The 15621-nt window shown below is 40.2% G+C and overlaps 1 protein-coding gene across 4 annotated transcripts in view; it reads left to right on the top strand.

Moving 5' to 3' along the window:
* The window catches only part of LOC109452252 (broad substrate specificity ATP-binding cassette transporter ABCG2-like), a 96307-nt gene that overhangs the window by 45358 nt on the left and 35328 nt on the right, over positions 1-15621 (top strand). For 2 of the 4 annotated variants that reach the window (XR_012493348.2, XM_074323698.2), the window contains exon 1: positions 2232-2775. The exons of the other annotated variants lie outside the window; for them this stretch is intronic. The gene's annotated coding sequence lies outside the window, so the exon portion shown is untranslated. Of the gene's footprint in view, positions 1-2231; positions 2776-15621 lie in introns of those variants that run through there. 4 annotated transcript variants of the gene reach the window in all.

The following is a 15621-nucleotide window of genomic DNA, read 5'->3' as shown; positions in this document are numbered from 1 at the left end:
GCATGACTACCCACCATGACCTGCCCAGTTAGGAATTTATGATTTATTAGAGCATCTTTTTTTTTTTTTTTTTGTCCACATTGTCAAACAGAATTTGATGTCAATGACTAGCTTGAGAAAGTATTAGGGTCAGGTTAGGTTCTAATATAACTTAAGTTAACAAACTGACATCAATATAAAAAAAAAAATCACAAACTAAAATATTTTTAAAAGACTAAAAAGAAGGCAGAAAGTTTTTTGTTGTTTTAATGGTTTTAGCTCTATTTTGGATGAGAATATGACTAATTATTTTCATATGTCTTTTTTTTTGAGTTTTCTGATGTTTATTAGGATTTGACCATTGGTTAAGCTTTTTCCAATATTCATTACATTGATTACTTCTCTCTCCTGTCATGTATCTTTATATGTACATTTTACTGAGTAAAAACAAACACTGATATTTTATCAATTTATTTTACTTTTAAACAAAATTCATTTTTCAAATGTAAAAGTTGCATATCTGCATTATATCATATCAAATTTAGAAAATATAAGAAAAAGATAAAAAAGGACTATAACATTATTACGGAGACAATTTCCAGCTAAAATAGTTTGGTTTATTTTTATTTTATATAATTGCAGAATAGTATATAGTAAACTTACTATCTTGTTTTTTTTTAATGTATTTTTTATCAATTTCATGTGTTTTTTTCCATTTTTATAAGTTCCCTCTTGGAACTGTCTTCAGAGTTTGTTGGAAAATTTTTCATGTTTAAAAGTTTTATTCATTAGAGGGTGTTTTTCAATTTTGCAAACAGTTATTAAAGGCCATCTTTGAAGAATTTTTCCCAACCTTTGCTTAAAATGACAAATGTATTTGTATGTGTTTTTTTTAAATGACTCAGAAATTTAATTCCCCCCCAACCCAAATTTCACCCAAGCGTTTGGGCACATCATAGATATATACTTTTAAAGTCCTTTAAAAGAATACAGTATGTTATTTGTTTTTTCATTCAGACTTTTGCAGTTTAATTTTTACAAAATAGTGGACAAACTTTGGTTCTTTATATTAATAGAGAATATATACATATCTATCTATATATCTGTATCTATCTATCTATATAGCATTTAAGTTATAAACACATAGCAAAATTAGCATCAGTTAAACAACAACCATTTTTTCACATAATTAGGATTTCTTAAGAGCTAAACATTGCTTTTAGCTTGACTATGTAAATAGTCTTTGATGCTTTATGTCCACTAGTATTTACAAAAGCAAGTCTAAAAACTACCATCACCTACAAAAGTGATGAGCTTTAGGATACAATTTTGTTATCATGCCATAATGCAGACTTAAAATTATAGAAAGTACAGTATTTTTAATATTCTAGAAAATTATGTGTAATCCATTTTCTTACCTAGGCCTCCTGGATAAGTATTATTTTTGGTATGGGGTGAAGAATTAACAGTAATTCCTAGTGTTGCTTTACACAATTTAACTGGTAATATGATTTTTGTTTGTAAATGAAAACCAGAAACTAGATAGATGCAAGTACTAATTTCTGAGAGTAGATGCAGCAGGTGAATTTTGGCATAGCCATACACACTCATAAAGCCTGATAACCAACCCTTTTCCTGAATCTGCACAATCACTTTCCAGCTTTTCCGCACGATCAGTGTCTTGCAAAAAAGTGTTTACTACAGGAGTGAGAAAAAAATACTTTTAACTGTTTCCAGTAATATTTTCACTTAAAAAGTATTCTTGCCACTCCTCTCGCCTCCCTGTTGAATTAGTTCCTGATTTTAATGGCCCTGGGGCACAGGAACCTAATTTCTCAGAAGTTCATTCAGTAGAGACTGCCTACTTGCTTTCAGTGGGCAACGTTCGAAATTGAAAAAGGTCGAGGCGTCAGCGTCCCTCCGTGCTTAGGGGCACATCGCACCGTTAGTGACCAAATTCATTAAGTATTGATCAGTAGGGGTAGCATCCTACCAGGGCTAATCGCTAACTGTCCGTTTCGGAAGTGCCCTGGAGAAAGGAGTTTTGGGGTTGTCCTTGCGTGCTCCGGGATAGTCTTGTCCCTGACCTGGGCTGGCGGGTGGGTGGCGGTACCTGCGCTCCTAGGGGCGCGGGCTCCGCCCTGGCGATTATCTCAACCCTGCAGGCGGTACCACGCCTTTTGCACTCAGGCGGGCTCCGACCCCCAGAGAGCCTGAGCGTAGGGGAGGGGCCTTCACCTTGCGCTCTCGCCGCCTGCAGCCGGAGGTGTGCGCCGTGAAGCTCGAGTCCGCGGTGCCTGTGATCGCCTCCTCGCCGCCCCGGCTCGCCGCCAGCTGCTCCCACTTGCAATCCGCGGTTCCAGACCGTGACTGGAACCCTGGACTGGCGCCTTCCCAGGCTGTTCGCTGCGCTTGTAAGACCTGGGCCCGCGAGGAGGGCTGCCCTGCGGGCTGTGGGTGACGATCCAGGAAGGTCGCCCTGGGGCCGGCTTTGCCGCGCGCGGGCAGTGTCCTAAGTCAGTTACAGACCGAGTCCTGAGCTCGAAGGAGGAGAGAGGAAGTCCTAGACCGTCGAGACGCAGGCAGGAGGCAACCTGGAAAGGAACCGGGAAGATTCTGGAAAAGCTTCACGATTTAGAAAGCAACAGTACAGGTGCTTGATGTCATTGTGAAGTAGGAGCTGCTTAGGGAATGTTCAGAAGGTCTGGCGGACTCATCTCAGCGTTTATATAAATGATTATTAGTGCTCTGCCTCTCAGCGCACGGACCCTGAGATCCCAGCCCTTGAAGAACTGAGTGAGTAAATGCCCTTTGGAATGTGTGTCGCTTGAAAAGTTGGTGGGTATTACGTGTACATTTGGTAGAACATAGAAAACTGTTCAGTTGAGATGAGTAGGGTTTAATTAGTGTCTCCCAGTTTCATTGGAAAGTGAATATGAAATGCAAACTGAAAATTCAGACTGCTTTTTCAGAAAACGATGCGTTGGTGCAACGGTTTCTGTGTGTGATAGTGTGTGTTAAAGGTCCGTTGGTTAAAATCTAGCTTTTCTCCAAATGTGTGAAACTAGGGTTGATATTAGATAGATGAAAACTTACTGAGCATGGAAGTTACTGCAAGGTGGGAGAAAAGTTTGTTAATATTAGTACTTTAAAAGACATTAATCAATATATTTATTCTATCTTTTTCTTATCCTCAGGATGTAAAATTTGTCCACAACTTTGGATGGTTTGCTGAAGTGTTATGAGCTCCCTTTTGTATTTTTCTGTGGATAGTTTAAATACTAACTGCAAAAAATTAACTGGCTTATTACAATCCTGATTAAAAATAATACTGAAGACGTTAGAACAAAACAGAAAAATAAAAGATCAAAAAAGTTAGATTGCAGATCTAGTAGTTAAAAAACAGAATTCCTGTAATCTTGCCTAGTGTTATTTTCTTGCCTAATTGTAGACATATAAAAGTTCATCCCACTTTCAGAAATAAAGTACATTCATAGTAAGAAATGTTTATGGGTCATCTTTGTTTCAGAACGTGGGCATTCAGCAAGAGCTGAAGTAAAACATTCTTTTACTTCAAGATGGTATTAAAATACACTTACACCCAAAATCTATTTCTGCCTTTATTTTATTAAGCATCCATGAAGTAGTTGAAGCGAACGTAAGTGTTACAAATGGAAAATAAAATACAAGCAAGAGTAGAGTTACTGTCCGGGAGCACATTAGAAGGGACGTGGACAGACTGTAGAACCCTATATCAAGTTGCATCCTAGAGGCATGAAGCATAATTCAATGAGGATAAAGGGGGGAAACATACCAGCTCCTTAGAGAGGCTTTCCTGGCATTTACTTCTGAGGGAAATGTCTTGTGTCCCAGAAGGATGTAGAGGAGACTGAACCATGGCAGGGGGAGAGCATCTTGTGTGCCCATCTGATAGATAGTACATGCGATGGTGCGTTTCCTAGGATTGCTTGCTGTAGTTTTAATTTTCCTTTCTCTTAAGTGTTATGGAAAACGGTGGTTGGATGCTAAGACCCCATGGTCACACATGCTGCTTTGTAATTGTTTGGGCCTTCTTTGGGGATAAATCTAGATTTTCTAGCATATTCTTCAAAATACTGTCTTTCTCTCTGTTGAGAGTTTTGGATAGAAGCTGGCACTCAGCCCCCCTTCTCATGATAATTCCGCTCACCCCATAATTTTTGGAATCAGGTATTCTACTGCACTGGGAGACTGCTAGGAAGTGGATATCTCATTTTTGAGCCCCATACGTTGCTTATAGAGACAAATAAAATATTCAGAGAATTGTAGCTTTGAAAGTGAATAGTGTACTGATTAAACGGGGGGGCCAGAGAGGGGGGCAGATCAGTGTGTGTAAAGCAAACTACTGCTCCCATCTTCATTTCAGTGAAGAAGTGTTGTTTTTGGCAAGAAGGGTAGAATAAAATCTTAGCAAGGTTAGAAACCCTGTTGAACAGGGTTTGTGCACTTTGGTGATCACTAGCTCAATCCCTTTGGGCTAGTTCTTAGGCCTCGGTAGCATTAGGTGGCTGTCATATCACTGGTATGATGTTCTTCGTTATCTGGAAGGGTAAAAGAAATGGAAGTCTCTATAGAAAGCAGCAAGCCCTACGAACTCCCTCTGAAGCCACTTGATGTGAGTGTCTTGCAAGGAAAGAGGAAGGCCTGCCTGAGAGGAACCCAGACTCTGGATACCCTTACACAGGAGGTCTGCTCTCCTTGCTTCCTGTCCTACACAGCCAGCCCCTGGCCTTACTCTGACCCCAGGGGTCAGGGAGAAAAGGGATAGAAAGTAGAGGTATAATAGAATACTTAAAAAGCAAAGGGAAAACGTCCATCTTATCCTTTTTCCTTAACCAGCCCATATTAGTTTGGAGTGCCCTAATACAAGTTCAGTCAGTACATCCTTAGAAAAATAAAAGGAAGTGGCCATTAAGCAGGGGAGGTGCGCTGTGGGGATTGGCTGAGAGCTTACCACATGCAGGTAGTTTTTATATCCATTCTCACTTTATGCTCACACTAAGCCTTCCAAGGAGGCATTTTCGTCACTCACAGCTGGGCCAAAAAGACCAGATTGCACGAGAGTAAAGTTCATTGTACCTTTCGTACTTTTCTTTTTTTTTAAATCTAGTCTGCTAATGTGTTTGCATTTTTCTTCTCATGTTCATACAGCAGCTCATTGTGAAGGCATGAAGGGACAAGAACAGAATGTATGAGCTGACAGGGAGTAGAGAGGCCCAGACTAACCTGGGTCTAATAAACTCTGTCATTCCTTCATTTTCTGCCTTGGATGAAGTCATCTCTCCGTATCATAATTTCTACATGGGACCAGAGAACATAAGTTTGGATGGAAGGGATCTGTATTTTATTGATGGTGCCCAGAAGTAAAGTGTGGGTCAATTGAAAGTGTCAGAATTGTGGTACGGAGTGTGTGCTGAGAACATTTACTGTTCTTATCTGACCCTCCACTGGGAATGCAAAAGCCATTCCCGATATTATCCTATGACTAATAAATACTGTTCAAGCAATCTTATTGTGCAAGTGTTCAGCCAGTGGAGTCATCACCCAGGAAAAGTCTCAAGTCCTAGGATGTGTTCCTGGCCTGTCAATACTAGCTCATAGCCTCTCTGTACAATGGAATGACTCAGTCCTACTTGTGAGGCTCAGAAGAGACCAAATAGCTTAGTATTGTTTGGAAACTTTGAAACACTACCTGTATATATCTCTCTTTCTATATAAACAATATATTAAAGGTATTATAATTTCAATATGCAATCAATATAAAATTATTAATGAGATAGTTTTCCTTCTTTTACTCATACTAAGTCTCCAAAATCTGATGTGTCCACACGTACAGCACATCTTAATCAGACTGTTCACATCGCAAGTGCTCAATAGCCACACGTGGCTAGTGGCTGCCTGATGGGGTAGCACAGGTCTAGGGGCATTAATTGCTACACTGATAGTAGTTGGTATGGATGATGCCTTTTTTATCTTGATGATAATGTATTTATACATGTGCCTCTTGCTTTTAATAGCTTTTAATAACTTGTTCCTAATACCTACCTGTTCTTAGCATAAACTTGCAGGAAATACAAAAATGGAGGAAATAATATTTACCATTATTTTAGTACACGTCTGGAGAACAGTTTACAAAACGTAAGCTTCCTGCTCTTACTTCCCTTTCAGTATAATATGGGCCCTAAATCTTGGTTTTTAGGAGGATCTCACAACTCTTCATATCATTTGAATTTCAACCAATTATAAGTATGCCAGAGTAACAAGAAAAATATGTTTTTGATGTGTTATTCTTTATAAAACAATACTTTTCAGAATACTGTTGGGGAGGAACAAATTTTTCTCTACCCTCACAGTTATTCTTGCTGGTCTAATAATCAAACAGACATGAGACAGAATAGCAAGAGAAAAACAACCAAAGTTAACATACATATGTATGGGAACCTCACATACATGACAGAGTCAGAGAGGTTCAGAGATAGAAGGGGAACATGGGGATATAAGACATCCTGAGCTAGGAATGAGATAAGATGCCTTGGGGCTTCAAAAGATCATTGAAGGACGATAAGCAGAGCAGAATTTTAGTAAAGAGAAGTTTGCTCTGCCCTATAGATAGGTCAAAAGAAGTTATCTCTGAAAATCTCTTATGAGCAAGGGCTCTAATTCAAATTCAAGGTAGTTAAAGGGGAGGAGAAATTTCTCTTGAGCCTGCTGATAAGTTGCCTTTAGATGAAAACAATCTGCAAACCACGGAGGCACATTTTGGGCTTATTTATTTCTGGACTCCCACAGTACATATAGCTGTGACTGGGTTGTGTAGATCTTAATGAAGAAGTTTTTAAGAACAATGATGGCATTTTAAATCTGACATTGTGCTTCCATTATAAACATTGAAAAATATTGGCATTTTCACGTTAATTTTTTATTTTGAAATAAATTTTAGATTTATTGAAAAGTTGCAAAAAAATAATACAGAGTTCCTGTAACATTTTGCATAACTATAGTACAGGTATCAAAACTAATAAATTAACATTGGTACAATATTATAATACTGTTTAACTAAACTATAGACTTATTTAGATTTCACTGTCATTTTTTTTCAGGGTCAGGTCTAGGATATGAGGTTGCATTTGACTGTTACACATCCTTAGTTTTCTCCAATCTGTGACAATTCCTCAACTTTTTGTTGTTTTTCATGACATTGATATACGTGATGAGTACTGGTCAGTTATTTTGAAGAGTGTCCCTCAATTAGTTCATGATGTTTTCTCATCAAGATTGAAGTTGTGCATATGGGGAAAATATGTCAGAAGGAATCCCAGTGTATATCAGGGGTTTATGATGTCTTATTACTGAGGTTAAACTTGGTTTAAGTGCTGTTTGCTGAGTTCCTAGTGGAAAGTTATCATTTTCCCTTTTGTAATTAGTGGATATCTTGGGAGAGAAACTTGGACTATGCAGATATCCTGTTTCTACTTAACCGTAAATGTAAATTTAGATTATGTAAATATTCTGTTTCTCCTTAAACTTTTATTCACTAATTTTAGCACCCATTGGTGGAACTTTGTATATTGTACTCTGTTGTTCTAATGGTAATTAATATGTTTTTTTTCCTATTCCTCCTATGTTTACTAAGTAGAATTCTTGTGTAAAGAAGAGCTGTCCATTCTCCCTCATTTATTTATTCAACTGTTGGTATCAGTACACAGTAATGGATATTTATTTTATTAAGTAGATCATAATGTAATACTGTCCTTATTTAATTGGTGGCTCAAGTCATTCCAGCCTTGGCCACTGGGATCTCTTTCAGGTTGGTCCCTATGCCCTTAGACATTCCACCATTCCTCTCCCCTCACCCCCCCCTTTTAAAGCCCTTCCTTACTCTCTGGTATCACAAAATGCTCCAGGCTCATTTTGCATTTTCCTTGCCATAACCCTGTAATCAACCAAGATCAACCCTGTTCTCCAAGACACTCTGGTTCCTTTTTTGGAGAATGCTGTCAGAAACCAGTATCTATGCTTTCTCTCTGTGCTATTGGAGTAAATTTGAGCTTTTTAAAGTTTATTAGATTTGTGACGTAGTCAATGCATCTCTACAAAGAGGAGTAATGCCTTAAATTTCAAACACTATAGAAGACCCGACTGTAGCTGCCAATTTGGGTTTAGTGTCTTATGGGAAAGAAATGAAATTGGCCAAGTTTTAGTGTTTGTAAAAGTTCCCAGTTTTTCTCAAAAGATGACCCATAAATGCTTACAAAACAAACAGAATGAAGATAGGAATTTTTAATTTTTATTTATTAGGCCCTATATAAGAAAACAGGTTTTTTGTTTGTTTGTTTAGCTTGTTAACTCAAACTATTTCCTGATTAATGGCTGAACATCTGTGAAGGGAAGCTATGCCTAGGTCACATATCTTTGAGATGTGCTGTTATCCTAAAAATAAAAGGTGAAAGTGAGAGGCAAAACACATTTATTTGAGATTGAAAAGATAGCTATTGTGGAGTACAGCATAGGGAATAGAGTCAATGAAATCGTAACAGCTACATACAATATTGTAACAGCTATATACGATGTCATAGGGGTAGTAGATTGGGGGAAGGGAGGTTATCACTTTGGGAGGGGTGTAAATGTCTATTACATTGTTTTGTACACCTGAAACTAATAAAAAAAATTAAAAATAGAACTACCTTAAAAAAAAAAGAATAGCTATTGTGGAAGAAGTGATTTAGGCAGAAACAAATAGTGTCTGATTAGGAGGTAAAGGCAAAAGGTATTTTTGAGAAAGGGAAGGGGAATAATTATATGACTAGAAGGAAGGTGTTTCTATGGGTGTTAATACCATGTTTTTCCAAAAATAAGACTGGGTCTTATATTTTTTGAAACAAGTTCCAAATTATATTCAGGGGGTGTCTTATTTTTTCATGTACAACAATATACAATTATTCAAATACAGTCATGTCATCTTCTGGAACATCGTCATAACGTACTAAATGTGTTCATCTGGCTGACGATCTTAACTGGGTTTTATTTTTGGGGAAACACGGTAAGCTAAGGAATTTCTGTAGGTTCAGATAAGCTGATATAATGACGCTAATCCTAAAGAATGTCTTTAATTCTTAGTCCAGTAGTCATGATGTCTACTTTCTGTAGTCAGTTGGTCTTGCAAACAGTTGTTTGGGATACAATGCTGCCTTAGGCTCAGTCCCAAGGTCATTTTGCTCAGTTTTAACATATAGAGGGTTTGAGGAGTAAGAACTACAAGGCAGTTCCCCTGGGATGGCAGCTTGTACTCCATTTTGAAGTGGCTCCGTTTATATTATTTTCCCCTTTTGATGATATTTCCTTAAAAGCATTGCTGATCAATCATTAGAAAACAACATGGATTATTTATTAGAAGGATTGTTTGTTCTTCATTACTGGAAAGGGTTGTTCCCGGTATGTCATTTCCCATGAAGAAGGGAAAATAGTGTTCTTAGGAGCCTTACGCCACATTTGAGCAACATGGGCACCAGAACAGAGGAAGGCTTTATGTCATGTTCCTTTGGGGCAAACATCTTGCGTAGTTTCTTGAGGTTTCTCATATGAAATCTCATAGGCCCTAGTGATCATCTCAAAATGCTGAACAACCATTATCCAAAACAATTTCATTATAACAGCAAAAATTCCTATAATAACAAACAAAATCTTAAGCCTATTTGGAGAATAAATCTGAACCAGGAGGCAGTACCTCAGGACAACTAATTGAAGATATCGAAGAACCATGAGGAATCAGTGCACACTGTATTTAACCTTTTCCTTGTACCCAGATTTTATCTAGTTTCATCTGTACTTCATAAGAGGTGTTTTATGCCAAGTGAAAAAGGAAGTATTAACAGAGCAAACCCTAGTTGTGCAGCTAGGATATGGTCAAGAGCAATTCTATTACCTCGTACAACTTGCACAAGGGAATTTAAAGATTTTCTGGCTGACTATTGCTTTGGTAGGAACTCCCCTAAATTCCCCAAAGGTTTTTGATAAGTTTGTAATTATGTATTCATTCATTCATTGCAACACCTGCCCAAGGAAAAAGTATTTTTCCCAATCTTCGCCAGGGTTGACATCTCCAGGCATTGACTATGTGTACAACCAGTGGCATTTTGACCTATGAAGTAGGTTTAAAGGTGACATCCAGTGCCAAGTTATCTTTCCAGGTAGAAATTAAGGGGGAAAAGGAAACAGGAATTATTATAGCGAGTGCTTGACTTCTCATATTAATTGTGAGATGGGAAGGAACTGAAGTAAGGAAAAAATGAAAAATGAAGGTGTAGATTACACAGGCCTGGTCCAGAATCTTGGGTTAGCTGTCCACAATGGATGCTGTATGCTCCTTTCCTGGTAATTAATAATTTCAAATCCTCTGTTCCTGCACACAGATTAGTTAAGTGTAGCTGATATGGTCCTTTCCATCGTGGTTGTACAGACCCCTTCTGAAAGTGTCTTTTCTAGTATACGTAATTGCCTGTTTGTAAATTATGGTGTTTAATTTCTTTGTCCCCTTTAATTCATTGGATGTTAAAATCAGAGTAAGCTAAATGCATAGGTCGACCTGATAAGGCTCTGGGAACCCTGTAAGTAAGGTACCAGCGCAGTTTCCCGAAGGAGGCTTTCATGTCCGCTTTCCCGTTAGCTTTGCATACAGTTGTTTGGGATACAGATGTTGACGTAAAAAATGTCCAAACCTGTAGAGAATTTTATGAGTTTATTTGAGCCAACTTGATGACAATATGCCAGGAAGCAAGATCTCAAATGCTCTGGAGAATAACAGTTATGCAGCTTTTATGTGTTTGAAATTAAGGAGGGGATGTAAGGAAGATTGGAGAAAGCAAGGCGGGGATTGGATTACGGGATAGTTAGGATTCTGTGCTCTCTTGAGGGTGAATACCCCGTTGGAGGGGTATCATTTCTGTTGTTTCAATGCTGTGTTAACCTAGATGCACAAGAACAACGGACAGCGCTGGCTTAAAACCTTTCACTGTAGAAGTTATAAGCCTGGGGCTTGACTACCCACCATGATCGGCCCAGTTAGGAATTTACCTTCACATAAACCTGTGAGGTTACTTTCCATAGAACCCTCTTCTTTTCCAACCACACAATGCAGGTTTAGGCCCAGTGCAAAAGGTTAGTTTTCACAGTTTTGGTATTCCAAAGGTTTGAGAAATCCAACATGTAAGGTAGTTCCTTTGGGATGGCAGCTTCAGTTCCATTTTGAAGTGGTTTCCTTTATGTTGTTGCTCACACAAGGTTGTGTGTCTTTTATGGGGTTATAAAATTGGTTATAAAATAGTCTAGGATTGTGGAAATAGATTTAAAAAAATTGTCTGGATCTGCATGGATCAATATGTTAACCACTAGCCACACGTTAGTACTTCAATTAAAGAGAATTGAAATTAAATAACAGTACAGAGTTACTAACTATGTTTCAAATGCTGAGTTTCCATATGTTCTGTCAACTAGGTATTCTGACAGGAAAAGGATTTATTCAGGAAAAATACAGGATTGCAATCGGTTCTATGCAGCCATGGTGAGCCACATGCAAGAAGAGAAAGAGGGAGGAAGTTCTAGTTTAGAGGGAAGAAGAGGTTGAGGGGAAGGGCTGTTAGGACCAAAGAGCTCTGTTGTAACCACAGAGTTCTTCCTGTGGGGCTTTGGGGGCAGACCTAGGGTGCAAGAGCGCCTCCTCCCCAGGACCTCCAGGTTGCTGCCTTGGTTAAGGTCTCTGTCATAAATTTTGACAGTGTCTAGAGGACAATGGTACTTTATTTTCCCCTGAGTGTAGTTGAAGAAGAAGCACAGGTACTTTTCAGTCTGACCTCCAATTATGTTGAACTGCGACTCATAAAAGAATCACTTCCTTGGGCCTTATTTAAAGACTTTTTCATATCAGGAACCAGATTATCATCTATAAATGATTTGTTGTGTAACTTGTGGAAGTAAAGGGAGTTGTTAATTTTTTAACTTTTGCCAAATTACCTCTTGCTTGTGCTTCCTAATCTTCTCAAATTGAATCATAACCTCGAGGCCCAGTCCTTGAGTTTTTTTCTTTAGCTTTGGTGTAGGAAGAGAAAACTTTTCTTCTACTCTCTTAGGTTGATGATTGGGGGAATGTAATGACACGGGTAACATTGGAGCTCAGCTCCCTCCTGGGCAGGTTAATACTGGATACAGTGCAATGGAAAAGAGACAACAATCATGGAACCACAGACAGGGGGTTCATATCACTGTATTCTCAAAGGCAGCAGGCCCAGACGTAGGAAGGAGGAAGCAACATACGCTAATGCCCCAAGGGATCTTCCCGCATCACAGCCCTGATGGCGGCCAGTCGGGGCACAGGAGGCAACATCTGTGTATCTGTCATCTGCAGTATCCTCATTTGCAAGGGCATCTGTGCATACTAACGTAGCCATGGCAGTAATATAAACAAACAGAGTAGTGGCTGATGGCTAACTGGTTACAGCTGATGACCAACAGGTTACAGCTGATGGCCAACTGGTTACATAAGTGCTAGCATGTGCGGGTTACATAATGGAGCCAGCACTTTTCCAGGTGAGGCTGAGAGCCTGGAAACTGCTCTCTGGGACTCTTTCCCAACCAGGGACTGCAAATTAAATTGAAAGAAGACAGATTAGCAAGAGAAAAGATAGATTAGATTTAATCACATGGAAGAGAGTTCACAGAAAAATGTGACTCATTGGGGCCTTAGAATTAGGGGCTTAAAACCATCTTAATAAGAAGGAGAGGATGAAGGCCACTTATGAGAAAAGAAATGGTGTTTTAACAAGATAAATGAGCCATTAAGAGAATAGATGAGAAATACAATAGTCTTGAGACTTGTCTGTTGTGGTTACGACTGTATGGTTACGACTTCTCTGTCTCAGGTGGTAAGAGTCAGTCTTGCCTGGTTGCTTTTGGGGTGACTTATTGTGGGGACAGAGCCAGGAGTGCGGTTTCCTGAGTGCTGGCTCAGGTAGTAAATGGCCATCAACTGTGATTGGATGGCCATCAGCTGTGACTAGTTTGCCGTCAGCTGTAACCAGTGAGCCATTGGCCACTAATATAACTGCCATGGCTATGCTAGCAGAAAATGGGGGCTGGCAAGAAGATGGTGGCTGAGCTAGCAAGAGCGGATTGCAGTGAGGTTGGTTGTCAGAGAGAAGTGTATGGCAGGTTGCGGATAGTGTGGCTCCAGCTTCCTGTGTCTCCAACCCAGCCGCCAGCGAGAATATAGTGGTATGACTCTCCTATCTATGGTTCCATGGGTGTTCCTTTTTGGCCTCACCATATCCTGCATTCTTAGGCGGGGAGCAGGAGCTGAGACCCCCACATGACACCCTGCATGACACTTAGGACAATTATGTTCTTTTGGGAGGCCTGCTTTTAGGCAGATAAGTGATTTCAGGAAGTCGGATGCCTTCAGCTGAATATAACTGTTCTGCCACAGTGGTGTATTCAACAGTCACTCCCCTTCTGACTGTGTCCGGTTTCAGGGCCTTAACACAATCCGTGGGTGTCTCTAGGACCTCTCCTATGAACTGGAGAACATCCAAACCTGTGCTTCATCTCAGCTTGGATGTCTAAAAAGCACATGTTCCAAGCAGAGCTTCCTGATCTTGTCCTTAATCAAAGTGAATGAAGCATTTCCAGGGAGGGAATATTCAACTCTTGTCAGTGTTACTGGTCATTTGCCTCTGTCGTGCGGGGGACCCTGCTCACTCCGCCATTTGTCATGCGAGGCGGCCTGCGGGTCTCTGGTCCCACTCCCCACATAAGAATGCAGGATATGGCTAGGCCAAAAAGGAACACCCACGGAGCCATAGGTAGGGGAGTCATACCACTATAGTCTCACTGGAGGCTGGAGCCACACGACCTTCGACCTGCTGTCCGCTTCTCTGCTGCCAGCCGACCCACTGACCAACCAACGCAGCTGCTGCAGTTATATCAGTGGCTAATTGGCAAACTGGTTACAGCTGATGTTCAGTTAGCCACAGCTGACGGCCATCTACTACCCGAGCCAGCACCTTTCCACGTGAGGCCGAGAGACTGGAAACTGCTCTCTGGGACGCTGTCCCCACACCTCAGAAGAGGACTAAGAATTGATCATTAATATAGGAAAAACCACTTAAGTGACCGCACATTAAAAGAGTGGGTTTTATGGTCTGTGAATTATATTTTAATTTAAAAATTGTTCATTGGATATGTCACTTTGGCAGTCACCTAATTTTGTCAAGAGTAGCTTTGATGTGGGGTGGGGTGAAACCTGATTGGAGTGGGTTCAAGAAGGAATGGGAGGGAGAGGAATGTGAAGGCTATAGACAGGGACTGGAAGATTTTTCTTTAAGAAGCAAAGTGTGACTCAAAGGGGTAGTTAAATTTTGAGGGTTATATACCATCTTAATAAGAGAACAGGAGGGGGAATAGAGAGAAGAAATTACAGCGTTTTTGTGACAAATAGAGAAGGAAAAATTGATGCAGGCTAGAAAAAGTGAGAGTTGGTGGAAATTAGTGGAGAGATGTCCTTGAGTAGGCAAGAGGGAATGAGAAGCAATGCATAAGTAGAGAGTTAACCTTAGGTAGCAATAGAGGAAGGCCTAGGAGAATTGGCCTCTGATAAATAGAGGGAGTGGTCTGGAAAGAGAGGAGATGGATGAAAGATGGGAAAGAAAGGAAGGGTAGGTGGGTAAGAAGAGACGGTCTTTATTTACAATGCCAAGTGGGAACCCCCATGGCTGTGATAGTGGGGAGGGCAAGATCATTCGAGTGAGGACGCCAAGGACATTTATATGGATTTGAAATTATTTGCAACCACCAAGATTCTAAACTTCAAAATTGTATGTGAATGTAAATCCATCCATGCCCTTTGAAAACAGTTCACACTTGGATGCTCAAGTGAATGTGGGGGTCTGTAGCATTTATTTAAAACTGAAGAGCAATACATTATTGCATCATAAAGATCCCAAGAAATGGGGATTTGTCATCCAGGAGTCTAGAGACATCTAAAACTTAGCAGGTGGGAGCTGAGACCTTGACCTTCCGGCGTCCCCTCTGTCATTACCTAAGCCTCCTTGTCCAAGAATGTCTCACCTGGTTTTCCATAACAGCCTTCTGACTGGCCCCTGCTTCCACACTTGGCACACAACGCCAGAGTGGTCTTCTGAAAACATAATTATAATAGGATCATGGGAGTTTCCTGCTGAAAAGGCCTCAGGGTCTTCTCACTGATTGTTCAAACTTATGATGGGGTCTCTTCCTCTGTGTGACTGACCTCGTCCTCAGTACCACGGTCCCCAGATCACCATGCTGCAGTGTTGTGGGGGCCGAGAGTGCCACACTCAGATTGCTCCTTTGGCCTGAAGACGTCAGTGGTCTGACTCCAACTCCCTGTTACTGAGCAGTCTTTGGACTTGAATACAGTGTCCACCCTGGATGCTTCAGGGCGGATCTGTCAAATCAGAGGCAACGTGAAAACCCAGTAATTGATACAGGACTTTTTAAATGCAAGGATTAATTTATGGAAGTTAGATTTTGACATTTTTCCCCGACAGTATTTAATAGTATCCTCTTATATTTTTG

This window comes from Rhinolophus sinicus, chromosome 1 (assembly GCF_057876585.1).
Source record: "Rhinolophus sinicus isolate RSI-liver-muscle chromosome 1, RSI-T2T, whole genome shotgun sequence".
Lineage (NCBI taxonomy): Eukaryota > Metazoa > Chordata > Mammalia > Chiroptera > Rhinolophidae > Rhinolophus > Rhinolophus sinicus.
Note: the sequence above shows the minus strand (reverse complement) of the source record. Positions and strands in the feature narration are given on the sequence as shown.